Source organism: Arachis hypogaea, chromosome 11 (genome assembly GCF_003086295.3).
Source record: "Arachis hypogaea cultivar Tifrunner chromosome 11, arahy.Tifrunner.gnm2.J5K5, whole genome shotgun sequence".
Classification (NCBI taxonomy): Eukaryota; Viridiplantae; Streptophyta; class Magnoliopsida; order Fabales; family Fabaceae; genus Arachis; species Arachis hypogaea.
The window spans coordinates 131699595-131715130 of NC_092046.1; the positions used below are offsets into that span (position 1 = coordinate 131699595).

The following is a 15536-nucleotide window of genomic DNA, read 5'->3' on the forward strand; positions in this document are numbered from 1 at the left end:
TTGGATGCAGCTTGCATTCCATGCAGACTCTGAGAGATCATATTGACTTGCTGAGTCAATATTTTATTCTGAGCCAATATGGCATTCAGAGTATCAACTTCAAGAACTCCCTTCTTCATAGGCGTCCCATTGATTACAGTATTCCTTTCAGAAGTGTACATGAAATGGTTATTAGCAACCATGTCAATGAGTTCTTGAGCTTCTGCAGGCGTTTTCTTTAGGTGAATGGATCCACCTGCAGAAGTGTCCAGTGACATCTTTGATAGTTCAGATAAACCATCATAGAATATATCCAGGATGGTCCATTCTGAAAGCATGTCAGAAGGACACTTTTTGGTCAACTGTTTGTATCTTTCCCAAGCTTCATAGAGAGATTCACCTTCTTTCTGTCTGAAGGTTTGAACATCAGCTCTAAGCTTGCTCAGCTTTTGAGGAGGAAAGTACTTGGCTAAGAAAGCCATGACCAGCTTATCCCAAGAGTTCAGGCTGTCTTTAGGTTGAGAATCCAACCATAATCTAGCTCTATCTCTTACAGCAAAAGGGAAAAGCATGAGCCTGTAGACTTCAGAATTTACTCCATTAGTCTTAACAGTATCACATATCTGCAAGAATTCAGTTAAGAACTGAAAAGGATCTTCAGATGGAAGTCCATGAAACTTGCAGTTCTGCTGCATCAGAGAAACTAATTGAGGTTTCAGCTCAAAGTTGTTTGCTCCAATGGCAGGAATGGAGATGCTTCTTCCATGTAAATTGGAATTAGGTGCAGTAAAGTCACCAAGCATCCTCCTTTCATTATTATTATTTTCGCCTGCCATCTCCTCTGCCTGTTCGAAAATTTCTGAAAGGTTATCTCTGGATTGTTGTATTTTAGCTTCTCTTAATTTTCTCTTCAGAGTTCTTTCAGGTTCTGGATTTGCTTCCACAAGAATGTTCTTATCCTTGCTCCTGCTCATATGACAAGGAAGAATGGCCAGAAAAATGATAATAATAATAATAGAGATCCTTTATACCACAGTATAGGGATCCCTTTGTAAGTAGAAGAAGAGGGGGAGATAAAGGATGTGATGTAAAGGAAGAAACACAACTGTGAGGATTGGAATGTGAGATGAGATGTTAGGACATGAATGAATAAATAGAATGAGATGGGGGAGGAATAATTTTCGAAATTTATTTTGAAAAAGAGTTAGTGATTTTTGAAAATTGGTTTTTGAAAATTAGTTAGTATTTTTCGAAAATTTTTGAATTCAAAAATAAAAAAATAAAAATAATTAGTTAATTAAAAAGAAATTTTTGAAAAAGGGGGAGATATTTTCAAAAATTAGAGAGAGAGAGTTAGTTAGGTGGTTTTGAAAAAGTTAAGAAACAAACAAACAAGTTAGTTAGTTAGTTGAAACAAATTTTTGAAAAGATAAGAGGTTAGGAGGTTAGAAAAGATATTTTAAAAAGATATTTTTGAAAAAGATAAGATAAGAAGATATTTTTGAAAAGATATGATAGAGATTAGTTTTTGAAAAAGATTTGATTTTTTAAATCACAATTAATGACTTGATTCATAAGAAATCACAAGATATGATTCTAGAATTTAAAGTTTGAATCTTTCTTAACAAGCAAGTAACAAACTTCAATTTTTTGAATCAAAACATTAATTGATTATGTTATTTTCGAAAATTATGATATAAAATAAGAAAAAGATTTTTGAAAAATATTTTTGGAATTTTCGAAAATAACTAAGAATTTCTGAAAAAGATTTTGATTTTTGAAAAAGATTTTGAAAAAGATAAGATTTTCAAATTGAAAATTTGATTTGACTCATTGGCAACAACTTGATTTTTAAAAATTTTTGAAAAGGTCAATCCAAATTTTCGAATTTGATGAGAGAAAAAGGGAAAGATATTTTTTTGATTTTTGAAATTTTTATGAAAAACATGAAAATTATGCAATGCATGAGATTTTTAGATCAAAACATGTGATGCATGAAAGAATGCTATGAATGTCATGATGAACACCAAGAACACTTTGAATGTCATGATGAACATCAAGAACATATTTTTAAAAAATTTTTAATGCACAGAAAACATGCAAGACACCAAACTTAGAATTCTTTAATGCTTAGACACTAAGAATTCAAGAATGCATATGATAAACATGAAAAGACACAAAACAAAAAATCATCAAGATCAAACAAGAAGACTTACCAAGAACAACTTGAAGATCATGAAGAACACCATGAATGCATGAGAATTTTCGAAAAATGCAAGATGCATATGCAATTGACACCAAACTTATAACATGACTCAAGACTCAAACAAGAAACAGAAAATATTTTTGATTTTTATGATTTTCTAATTTTTTTGGATTTTTTTATTTATATTTTTCAAAAATTTAAAAGGAAAAATAAGGATTCCAAAAAATTTTTAATATGAATTCCAAGAATCTTGCCATGTTAGTCTAAAGCTTCAGTCCAGGAATTAGACATGGCTCACTAGCCAGCCAAGCTTTCAATGAAAGCTCCAGTCCAAAACACTAGACATGGCCAATGGCCAGCCAAGCTTCAGCAGATGATCGTGGATCAACAGCGGGTAGATCAGGAACAGTAGCAGGTGGATTAGCTCCAACTAGCTTGCTCTTGATAACCAATTGCAAGCCTCAGTCCAAATGAATTTAGACATGGCTTTACAGCCAGCCAGGCTGCAACATATAATTACATGGGCTGAAGTGATTAGTTGAATACCAATCCCAAAGTAGTTTGGGTATGGCTTTACAGCCAGATATGATTCAACATGTTCCATGAAACACTAGAATTCATTCTTAAAAACTTTTGAAGCCATAGAATAATTTATTTTTGAAAACATTTTTTTTTTCGAAAACAGATGAGAAAATTTTAGAAATATTTTTGAAAAATTTTTGAAAAGAAAATAAAATAAAAAGAAAATTACCTAATCTGAGCAACAAGATGAGCCGTCAGTTGTCCAAACTCGAACAATCCCCGGCAACGGCGCCAAAAACTTGGTGCTGTTGCCGGATCAAAAGGGAATATGGCACTGATGTTACCGGACCAAAAGCTTGCCGAAGACTCAAACAATCCCCGGCAACGGCGCCAAAAACTTGGTGCACGAAATTGTGATCTCCAGGCTCGAACAAATCCTGGTAATGGCTCCAAAGCTTGGTGCTCTGATCTTAATTCATAATTGTCACAACTTCGATACAACTAACCAGCAAGTGCACTGGGTCGTCCAAGTAATACCTTACGTGAGTAAGGGTCGAATCCCACGGAGATTGTTGGTATGAAGCAAGCTATGGTCACCTTGTAAATCTCAGTCAGGCAAATATAAAACAGTTATGTGGGTTTCGAATATTAATTAATAAAATAGGGATAGAGATACTTATGTAAATCATTGGTAGGAATTTCAGATAAGCGAATGGAGATGCTTTTCGTTCCTCTGAACCTCTGCTTTCCTGCTATCTTCATCCAATCAGTCTTACTCCTTTCCATGGCTGGCTTTATGCAAGGGCATCACCGTTGTCAGTGGCTACATCCCCTCCTCTCAGTGAATAATATGCTCACGCACCCTGTCACGGCACGGCTATTCATCTGTCGGTTCCCGATCATGCTGGAATAGGATTCACCCTCCTTTTGCGTCTGTCACTAACGCCCAGCACTCGCGAGTTTGAAGCTCGTCACAGTCATTCAATCATTGAATCCTACTCAGAATACCACAGACAAGGTTTAGACCTTCCGGATTCTCTTGAATGCCGCCATCATTCTAGCTTACGCCACGAAGATTCCTGTTAGGAGATCTAAGAGATACTCATTCTAGCTTAATTCATGTAGAACAGAAGTGTTTGTCAGACACGCGTTCATAAGGGAGAAGGATGATGAGCGTCACACATAATCATCACCTTCATCACGTTCTTGGGTGCGAATGGATATCTTAGAAGCGAAATAAGAAGGAGTGAATAGAAAACAGTAGTACTTTGCATTAATCTTTGAGGAACAGCAGAGCTCCACACCTTAATCTATGGAGTGTAGAAACTCTACCGTATGAAAATACATAAGTGAAGGTCCAGGCATGGCCGAGATGGCCAGCCCCCTAAACGAGATCACAGGATCAGAATACAATCCAGGATGCCTAATACAATAGTAAGAGGTCCTATTTATAATAAACTAGTCACTAGGGTTTACATGAGTAAGTAATTGATGCATAAATCCACTTCCGGGGCCCACTTGGTGTGTGTTTGGGCTGAGCTTGAGTGTAGCACGTGCAGAGGCCATTTGTGGAGTTGAACGCCAGTTTCTGTGCCAGTTTGGGCGTTCAACTCTGGTTTTGGATCCTTTTCTGGCGCTGGACGCCAGATTTGGGCAGAAGGCTGGCGTTGAACGCCAGTTTACGTCATCAATTCTTGGCCAAAGTATGGACTATTATACATTTCTGGAAATCCCTGGATGTCTACTTTCCAATGCAATTGGAAGCGCGCCATTTTGAGTTCTGTAGCTCCAGAAAATCCACTTTGAGTGCAGGGAGGTCAGAATCCAACAGCATCAGCAGTCCTTTTTCAACCTCTAAATCTGATTTTTGCTCAAGTTCCTCAATTTCAGCCAGAAAATACCTGAAATCACAGAAAAATACACAAACTCATAGTAAAGTCCAGAAATGTGAATTTAACATAAAAACTAATGAAAACATCCCTAAAAGTAACTAGATCCTACTAAAAACATACTAAAAACAATGCCAAAAAGCGTATAAATTATCCGCTCATCAATGACTTTTTTATTATATCTGTTTGCCATCCTTTGTTTTAATGCTGCTTCTCTTATCTGGGCTTGTTCTCGGACTTCAGGGAGTAGCTCAAGTTCTTCTTTGTGCCCCTGTATATTTCCAACCTCATCGTAGAAGCTCACTCTTGGACTTTGCTCACTGATTTCAATTGGTATCATGGCTTCTATGCCATAAGCAAGTCGGAAGGGTGTTTCTCCTATGGCAGATTGAGGTGCTGTCCGATAAGCCCAAGGTACCTGTGGAGCTCCTCGGCCCAGGCTCCCTTTGCATCTTGTAATCTTTTCTTCAATCCTGCCAGTATGATTTTGTTAGCTGCCTCGGCTTGTCCATTTTCTTGTGGATGCTCTACCGATGTGAACTGATGTTTGATCTTCATACTGGCTACTAGGTTTCTGAAGGTTGAGTCGGTGAACTGGGTTCCATTATCAGTGGTGATGGAGTGAGGTACTCCATACCTGGTGATAATGTTCTTGTAAATAAACTTCTGACTTCTCTGAGCGGTGATGGTGGCCAATGGCTCTGCTTCTATCCACTTTGTGAAGTAATCCACTCCCACTATTAGGTATTTTACTTGTCCTGGCGCTTGGGGGAAGGGTCCCAGCAAGTCCAATCCCCATTTTACAAAAGGCCATGGAGAAGTTATACTAATGAGTTCCTCAGGGGGAGCTACGTGGAAGTTCGCATGCATTTGGCATGGCTGGCATTTCTTCACAAATTCCGTGGCATCCTTCTGTAAGGTCGGCCAGTAGAATCCTGCTCGGATTACTTTCCTGGCTAACGACCTGGCTCCAAGATGATTTTCGCAGATTCCATTGTGAACCTCCTCTAACACTTCGGTTGTCCTTGAGGTCGGAACACACTTTAGCAATTTGATATTCCTCTTTGTAGAGGATATTTTTCACCAGCGTGTAGTTTTGTGCTTCCCTCCGAATCTTCTTGGCCTCTTTTTCCCCTTTTGGGAGGATGTCGAATTTTAGGTATTCGAGCAAGGGGTTCATCCATCCGAGGTCTAATCCGGAGACTTCAAGGATGTCTTGCTTGGCCTCTGCTTTTGCTACAGAGGGTTCTTGGAGAATTTCTTGGATCAGGTATCTATTATTCCCCCCTGGTTTGGTACTTGCAAGCTTGGAGAGGGCATCTGCTCTACTGTTGAGGTCCTGAGTTATATGCGTGATCTCAGTTTCTTTAAAACGCCTAAGATATTCCAAGGTCTTTTCCAAATACCTCCTCATGTTAGGGTCTTTGGCCTGATACTCTCTATTTATTTGGGAGGTCACCACTTGATAGTCGCTGAATATCATTACTTTTGTTGCATCGACTTCTTCTGCCAGCTTTAATCCTGCAATCAAGGCTTCATATTCTGCTTGATTGTTGGAAGCTGGGAAGTTGAATTTGAGGGAGACTTCTATTTGTGCTCCCCTTTGATCAACTAGTATTATGCCTGCACCGTTTCCGACTTTGTTTGAGGATCCATCTACATATAGCTCCCATGTAGTGGATGCTTCCTCTTGTTCTCCTACATATTCAGCCACGAAGTCGGTGAGGCACTGGCTTTTATTGCCGTCCGGGTTTTATACTTTAAGTCGAATTCAGATAGCTCTATTGCCCATTGAACTATTCTACCTGCAATATCCATCTTCTGGAGGATTCGCTTCATGGGTTGGTTCATTCAGACTCTTATTGTATGAGCTTGAAAATAAGGTCGTAGCCTTCGTGAGGCTATTACTAGGGAGTAGGCGAACTTTTCCAGTTTTTGGTACCTTATTTTAGGGTCTTGTAGAACTTTGCTGGTGAAGTACACAGGATGTTACCCGACCTCATCTTCCCGTATTAGAACTGATGCTACAGCTTTGTCCGCTACGGACAAGTACAGGACGAGCTCTTCCCCAACTATAGGTCAGGTCAGAATTGGAGGTTGGCTCAAAAACCTTTTGAACTCCTGGAATGCTTCTTCGCACTCTGGAGTTCATTCGAACTGGCATCCTTTTCTTAATAGAGAGAACAGTGGAAGGGATCTTACTGCTAATCCTGCCAAGAACCTGGAGAGGGCAGCAAGTCGGCCATTCAATTGTTGAACCTCTCTTAGGCAAGTAGGGCTTTTCATTTCTAGGATGGCTTTACATTTGTTGAGATTCGCTTTGATCCCTCTTTGTGTTAGCATAAATCCCAGAAATTTTCTAGCCTCCACCGCGAAGGTGCATTTTACAGGATTTAGCCTCATCCCATGCGACCTTATGTTGTGGAAGACTTGTGAGAGGTCCTTCAAGAGGTCGGTCTCCTTCTTGGTTTTTACCAGCATGTCGTCCACGTAGACTTCCATTAGGTTCCCGAGGTGGGGGGAAAACACCTTATTCATCAGCCTTTGGTAGGTGGCCCCAGCATTTTTTAATCCAAATGACATGACCACATAGCAGTAGTTCGCTCTATGCGTGATGAATGATGTTTTTTCTTGATCCAACTTGTACATCGGGATTTGGTTGTATCCCGAGTAAGCATCCATAAACGACAAGTATTGATACCCTGAGCTGGAGTCTACTAGAGTATCAATGTTTGGAAGTGGATATGGGTCTTTGCGACACGCCTTATTCAGGTCGGTATAATTGACGCACATCCTCCACTTGCCATTTTATTTTTTGACTAGTACCACATTTGCTAGCCATGCTGGATACTTGACCTCCTTGATGAAGCCAGCCTCTAAGAGGGCTTGTACTTGTTCCTCTACCACTTGGGCCCGTTCTGGTCCGAGCTTATGCCTGCGCTGCTGTACAGGTCGAGATCCGGGATATACCGAGAGCCTGTGGGACATGAGCTCGGGGTCTATCCTTGGCATGTCGGAGGCTTTCCAGGCAAAGAGGTCAAAATTGTCTCGTAAGAGTTTTGTCAGCCTCTGCTTTAGGCTTTCCTCCAGGCTGGCTCCTATGTTGGTGTTTTTCCCTTCCTTTTCTCCGACCTGAATCTCTTCAATTTTTTCCCCTAGCTGCGGCCGCAAATCTTCTTTGGCTCTTGTCCCGCCTAGCTCTATGGTGTGAACTTCTTTGCCCTTTCCTCTCAGGTTCAGACTTTCGTTGTAGCATTTCCTTGCCAATTTCTGGTCTCTGATCCCCGCACCGTTGCTATCCCCGCAAGTGTTGGGGATTTCATGCAAAGGTGGGGGGTGGACACCACCGCTCCGAGCCGATTTAGGGTAGTCATGCCGATCAAGGCATTGTAGGCTGACCCTACGTCGACGACTATAAAGTCTATTCTCAGAGTTTTGGATTTTTTCCCCTTTCTAAAAGTCGTGTGGAGGGGTATGAACCCTAATGGTTTTATTGGCGTGTTGCCTAATCCATACAGGGTATCAGAGTAAGGTTTTAGCTCCTTTTCATCTAATCCTAGCTTGTCGAATGCTGGCTTGAAAAGGATGTCGGCTGAACTTTCCTGGTCTACTAGTGTTCTGTGAAGATGGGTATTAGCCAGGATCATGGTTATCACCACCGGATCATCGTGTCCAGGGATTACCTCTTGCCCATCTTCTTTAGTGAATGAGATAGTTGGGAGGTCGGCTGCTTCGCTCCCGACCTGGTAGACTCGCTTTAGATGTCTCTTGCGAGATGACTTGTGAGTTTCCCCTCCCGCAAATCCTCCTGAAATCATATGTATATGTCTTTCTGGGGTCTGCGGTAGGGGGTCTCTTCGGTCCCTTTTATCTCGCTTTCTTTTTCCATGATTGTCCGACCTTTCTATGAGATATCTGTCAAGTCAACCCTCCCTGGCCAACTTTTCTATCACATTCTTAAGGTCGTAGCAATCGTTTGTTGAGTGTCTATACATCTTATGGTACTCACAGTAATCGCCGTGGCTCCCCCCTCTTTTTGTTTTTGATGGGCCTGGGGGGTGGTAGCCTTTCAGTATGGCATATTTCCCTGTATACATCAACTAGGAAAACTTTTAGAGGAGTATAAGAGTGATATCTCCTCGGCCTTTCAGGGCCGACCTCTTCTTTTTTCTTGGATTCTCTTTCTCTTTCCTTTAAAGAGTGCGAGTGTCCTGGTCGCCAGTTTGGCTCTCGCAATCTAGCATTTTCCTCTATGTTGATGTACTTCTCAGCTGTTTCCTGTACATCGCTCAAGGAAGTCGGGTGCCTTTTTGATATGGACTGAGAGAAAGAGCCTTCCCTGAGTCCATTTACTAGGCCCATTATTACTGCCTCTGTGGATAGGTCCTGGATCTCCAGGCACGCTTTATTGAACCATTCCATGTAGTCTCTCAAAGGTTCTCTTGCCTCCTATTTTACGCCCAGGAGGCTTGGTGCGTGCTTTACTTTGTCCTTCTGGATGGAGAACCGCATCAGAAATTTGCGCGAGAGGTCGTCGAAGCTAGTCACTAACCTTGGGGAAAGACTGTCGAACCACTTCATCGCCGCTTTCGTCAAATTAGTCGGGAAAGCTTTGCAGCGAGTAGCGTCAGAAGCGTCGGCCAAATACATCCAACTTTTGAAGTTGCTCAAATGGTGTTTTGGATTTGTGGTCCCATCATCATAGAGATCCATGTCAGGACTTTGAAGTTCCTTGGGACCTTTGCCCTCATTATGTCTTCACTGAACGGGTCTTCTCCTCCCAAGGGCAAATCTTCTCGGTCGTTGCGAGAGTTCCGACTTTTAAGGGAAGATTCTAGTTTCAAGAATTTTTCCTCTAACTCTCTTCGTCGCTCTATCTCCTCCCTTAAATTCTTCTCCGCCTCTCGCTGTCACTCTAATTCCTGTTCTAGCTGTTCTAAGCGCCCTTGGTGGCCGTGGACCAATCCTATTAGCTCGGCTGTGTGGGGTGGTCCTTCTTTACCTAATTCGCACCCCTCCAAAGAGTTTACCTTTGGGTTTTTTAACCCAGAGGTACCTTCTCTGTGTTGGTCGTCCACTCCTTGGTGGAGGGTCATGTCTGCGTCATTATTTCTGGTGTTCATATTTTCTTGTTCTGAGTCAGTCGTGGCGTGACCATCTTCAGGTGAATTGTCTGCCATCGGAGGGTGATCTCTCGGGTCCCCGGCAACGACGCCAATGTTACGATGGGTAACCAAAGATTAGTGGGCTGAACTTGTTGGTTGGCCCAATCGTTTGAGGATGGTGGCCCCCGAGCAGGTTTGCACGCTAGAGCCTCCTTCCGACTTGTGTATGTAAGTGAATGGGGGTGGTACCTGCAAAGACACTCCGATGCCTAAGTCAGCAAGGGTCTAATCTTATTTGAATGAGTTGAGAGATTTTAGGGGCAGTTACTTATTTGAATGAGTGTTATCTGCCATTTAATCTTCGTCCCGACTTCTTTAGAACAAGTCGTGGTAAGAACCAACTTCTTGAGGGAAGGTCGGTGTAGAGCGAAGGCCAATCTTTTGGGTTGGACCTCTTATTTGGACCTGGACCTTAGCGTTGGGATAAGGTATGAACACCATGTATCTTAAAATATTGCAATTGAATTATAATTTAACATAATTATATAAATTATTAAAATTATAATTATTAAAACTTCTATTTATCACAATAGAAAGAGTTGACATGATAATGATTTAGGCCTTAGTTTATTTTACATATGAATATTGCTGTATATGTATATAAATGATATAATGAAAGTATACTAATAAATTTATATATAATATACAGTGAACACTACAGTATAGATGTAACTTGATACAAAGATACAAAGATTCTCTCTGTTACATTGCTAATTGAACACGTGGAGGTTGTTGTACTAGAAAAAGGTCATTGTGTCAGTCTATCCGGGCTTGTTGTTGCACATTTAAATTCTTGGTGGGTTGGCTGAGGCTGAGCCAAATCAGCCACGTGTAATGGGAATATAGAGATGTTGGGCTCGGTCAACAATAAAAGTCTCATTTGCTTTGATTGGGAATTAAACTCTAAAGTAATTTATGAGATTCACAAAATGCATCAATTTGGTCTCTGACTTTCTAATTGCACTACTTATATTCTTGAGATTGAATAAAATGTACCAAAGTGGTCCCTTACTTATTTTCCAGTAAAATTGCTTGCCACTGGGAATGACTTGGCAAATGATTGCCACGTTGGACAACCTGAAACATCGAACTAATTTTGGCGCTAAACCCATATTAAAACGACATCGTTTCAACTATGAGGGAGTTAAGATGTTCAAACCCCCATAGCAAAGAGATCACTTTGTCTTCTTTATCTTCTTCAAACGTAAAAGACGTTGCTAAAAATCCTGGCATCCGTGAATCCTCGTGAGGGTTATTGTGGTGAAGCGACTTGGAGTTCATCGGAACCCTACTTATCATTGGCTTGAAATCGCTGAAGGAAGGAGCAAGGTTTCTTTGCGAAACTCCCTGACACAGAGGTAGGTGTGCAGTAGATAAATTTTTTCCCTTTTTTACAGTGTTAAGGTACGCATGATTGTGGATTTTACTTCAAAATTTTGTGTAGGTTGATGAAAAATCATTAAAACTAGATTATTAGCTAGGGTTTTTGTGTCTGGTGTGGGTAGGGATTTTTAGAATGCTATGTTTTCACACACGAGATAAAGGTATTTCTATAATGGCAATGTCAATGATGTAGCTATTTCCAACAATTTAGGTTTGTGTTGTATTGTGATTTTACTGACTCTATTATTAATAGTGTGAAACTACATTGGATAAAATTGTGTATTTTTTTACTGCAGATGAAAAAATTGATAGATATCATGTTCCATCATGGTGGAACATTTAAGAAAAATATTGCTGAAATATTGGTTTACTCACCTGAAAATAGAAGTTGCTTAGAAGATTTAGATGAGGATACACTCGATGTTTTCTTTGTTAGAAACTATTTCAAGGAGTTCGGATATGACAAGGTACTTGAGTGTTGGTGGCTGGTTCTGGGGAGGAGCTTGGAGGTTGGACTGAGAGCTCTAACCAGTGATGATGAATTAAGGGAGATGTGCTTTCAGGCATAGATGAATGATGAAGTAGTCGATGTTTATTTTGAACATGGAGTTTCTACACCAGAATTGTTTGAGGGGAAGGGAACTTTGGTATGTTTGGATTATGAAGAAAGAGAGGTTTCTGAAGGTGCTGACTTAAAAACTAGCAAGAACCCCCCTTTGGATACCTCAAATCAAACCCCAGAGGACAAATCAACTACTAGCCCAATTCTTACTACTCCATCCCCATCCCAAACAAATCCACTACTAACCCCCCACCTCAAATCCTACCAATGACGACCCAAACTCTGATAAATCCTGAGAATCCCAAACCCAATTATGGACCAATTCTGAAGTCGAATAAGAAGCCCTATCCAACTTCCATTGTCAACCATGAGCAAAAGCCAACAACAAAAGCCCAACCCAAATCTGAAGTCCAACAAAACTCAACCAAAGCCCAAGTTCACTTTCAAAACTGAACCCAAATCCAAATTTAACCCATCTAAGAAGATTATAAGATCTCAGGCAAAAGGATGTTAGAGTGCTAAGAAAGGCAAGCAAGTTCTTCATATGAATTTAACTACAAATGAATCAAGTAGCGGTGATGAAAGTTCAGAGAATACATCTTATGTGCCAGTGCAGGAGGCTAGCTCTGGCAATAAAGATGAATCAATTAAAACAATTTCTAAACCAAATAGGAAAGAGGTCAAGAAGGTTCAAAGCACAGCAGCCATGGCTAAAGAAAAGTAGAAGATAGGAAAGGAGACTATTATGCAAGATGATGATGCAATTGTTGAAGATATTTCAGATGTAGAGGTGGACCTAGGTTTTCTAGGGAATCTAGGGAAAGGAATTATGTATGAAGCTCTTGACCCAGGTGCAGAATCTGATGGTGCTAACTCCTGGCACTCAGAGGAAATAAAAATTCCTCCTAATTCTGAGGATGAATTAGAATCTAATGGGAAGTTAGATGAATTTTCCATCCTCAAAGAGGGCCAAAGATTTGGTGAGCTGAAACTTCAAGTGGGAATGAAATTCAATACCAAACAAGAGTTTAGAAATGTCGTGCGAGATTTTACTATACAGGAGGGAAGATGGATTAAGTTCATAAAAAATGACAGTGTTAGGTGTTGGGCAGTGTGCCAAGTGGATGAGTGCCATTGGGTTATGTATGCCTCAAGGGATCATGAGGATTGTTGCTAGCAAATCAAGATATTTTATGATGATCATATATGTCCAAGGAAAAATTCAAACAGTGCTACAAACAGAGCATGGATGGCTAGTAAGTTGGTTAAAAAGGCTAGGAAGTACCCTAATTTCAAGCAATGTGAAGCTGCAGTGTACTTTAAGTCAAAGTGTGATCAGATTCTGCATATGAATTCAATTGCCCGAGCCTTGGCAGATGCAAGAAATGTTGTTTACGGGGATGAGAAGGCACAGTATGCAATGTTAAGGGATTATGCTGAAACTATTCTGAAAAGCAATCTGGGATCTACAGTAAGGATTGGGGTGACTCCACTACTTGATGGACAGGTTATGTTTGAGAAGATGTATATTTGTTTGAGTGGTTGCAAGAACAGGTTTAAAGCAGGGTATCGACCATTAATTGGATTGGATGGTGCATTTCTGAAGACACAAATTGGTGGGCAGATATTATTAGCGATGGCACAAGATGCAAATCATCACATTTATGTGATTGCTTGGGCTATAGTTAACATTGAAAACAAGGAGAACTGGAAAAAATTTCTGGAGCTGCTCCACGATGATTTAGGATACTACAAGACTAACGAGTGTTTTTTATTTCTGATATGCAGAAGGTAGCTATTTGTCTACTCTAACTAATTGATATCTGCATAAAATTTCTGGACTGAAATTAGTATGAACGGAAAGAAATGGTAGAACTATGTTTCTGCTTTAAATTTATGGGATGAGACCGGCTTGATGTTGTTAAACTAGGATGCAGATGTATTATTTCGAAATATCTACTAAATTGTATGTTTAATTTAAGAAATTAACAAGGTGTTAAACTAGTTTGGTTTATTTTATATAAGTCAGGGACTATTTCTCCATCATTAAAGTAATGTGATATACATGTGTCTGTGATATGCAAGACTTGATTTCTGCTGTGGAAGAGGTCATGTTATAGTTCCATCATCGTTTTTGTGTATGGCACCTATGGAAAAATTTTAACAAACAGTGGAAGGATCTTGAGCTAAGAAGATGTAACACCCTCACTATTAGAATGTCACGCTTCCGGCTGCGCCACTCTGATAGATTGGATATTACGATGACTCTAAACATATTTAATACTAAAATAGGAGCCTGTTTAAACTTAAAACCACATAACCTTTCAAAAACACTTTTTCGTTGAAAACATATACATATATATACATACAGACCAGATACAATACTTAATATATATATATATATATATATATATATATATATATATATATATATGTATATAACAAGCAATAACTTAAACATATATATCACAAATTCCTATCCCTCTTACAAAATTGATAAAGATAAAGGCGAGGGAAAAATAATAACTAAGATAATATAAAAATATCGAATAAACAGAAAATGAATAAACTCTTTTGAAACTTCGTCGCCCATATCCTGAAAAAGGAAAAACCTGTAGGGGAGTGAGAACATCGTCCTCGCTGGTTCTCACTATAGGGTTACATAATTGCTATAATAAGATACGTAAAATAAAACTATTTTTAAAGTACAGTGATTCATTGTTCCTCTTATGTATCTTCTCAAATACCTAGGTTCACATTCAAAAATCTGAAAATCCTTTCCAAAAGAGAACTTAGTTAATTCCTCAAAATCCAAAACCTTTTTCCTTTCTGGTAAAGCCTTAAAAGTTTTTCTAGACAGTATGAATGACCAACCTGTCCCAAGCATAGGTTCAATTAAGTGTATGCTGTAAGATTTTGATTTTTCATACTTTACTAGACCATGAACATAAAAGAAGTTACCTACACGGTATAAATGATCATCTTGTTTCAAGCATAGGTTCATTAAGTCTATGATGAACCAGTCAGATACTTTATACAGCACTAGACTTCAAACATTCCAATCATGGCCTCAGGCCCATCCAAAACCAACACGGCCCCCGGTCCAAACAACTCAATCATCAACCAATTCATCACAAACCAACCAATCAAACACAATCACAATTAATGTAGTTCAAGCACAATCAAGAACAATTACAACGAGTATAACAGTCAGCAGTTAACATATGTATTCACATAGGCAAACCAATTATAATATGCACACCCAAACAATGTAACATAGATGCGAATGATGAATGTCTGTCCTACTGGTTGTGATATCACATGTCTGTTCAACTGCCAACCCAATACATCCCCATGGAGATGTCACCTTTCGGTCACAAATAAATGGGAACCCCTGGGAAAACGTGCTCGGCACACGGTCCAGGATATAGTGCCTGCACACTCTTGTGATTCCGAAAGGATGTGAGTGGGATACTCTGCCTCCGACCTCACATCTACACGTAAGCGGGATTAACCACCATCCTTACGCCGGCACCGCAACCTCGACAAGCGGGATTAACCACCGTCATTGCCAAGCGCAAGCGACTTATCAACAATCTCAGTAATATACACAATCAATTAGGTTCATACCATAACCAAAATCATTCTTGACCCATTTACTTCCAATAACAAATGTATTAAGTTCACATCTTGCCAAGAACCACTTTTCTCAAGTAAATTTTTCTTTTTCAAAACAAAGCCACTTTCCGCAACCTCTTTTCAAAACTTCCAAACAACTTCAAAACCATGCCAAATTCAATATCTCTTCTGAAATACTCAAAATCATTCAT

General features: G+C 39.8%; 1 non-coding gene across 1 annotated transcript; it reads left to right on the top strand.

Annotated features, from left to right (window-relative positions):
* Positions 1 to 311: 311 nt before the first annotated feature.
* On the top strand, positions 312 to 419 carry LOC112725582 (small nucleolar RNA R71). Its single transcript, XR_003164681.1, has one exon. It is a non-coding gene; the product is annotated as a small nucleolar RNA R71 (small nucleolar RNA).
* The last annotated feature ends 15117 nt before the right edge of the window (positions 420 to 15536 follow it).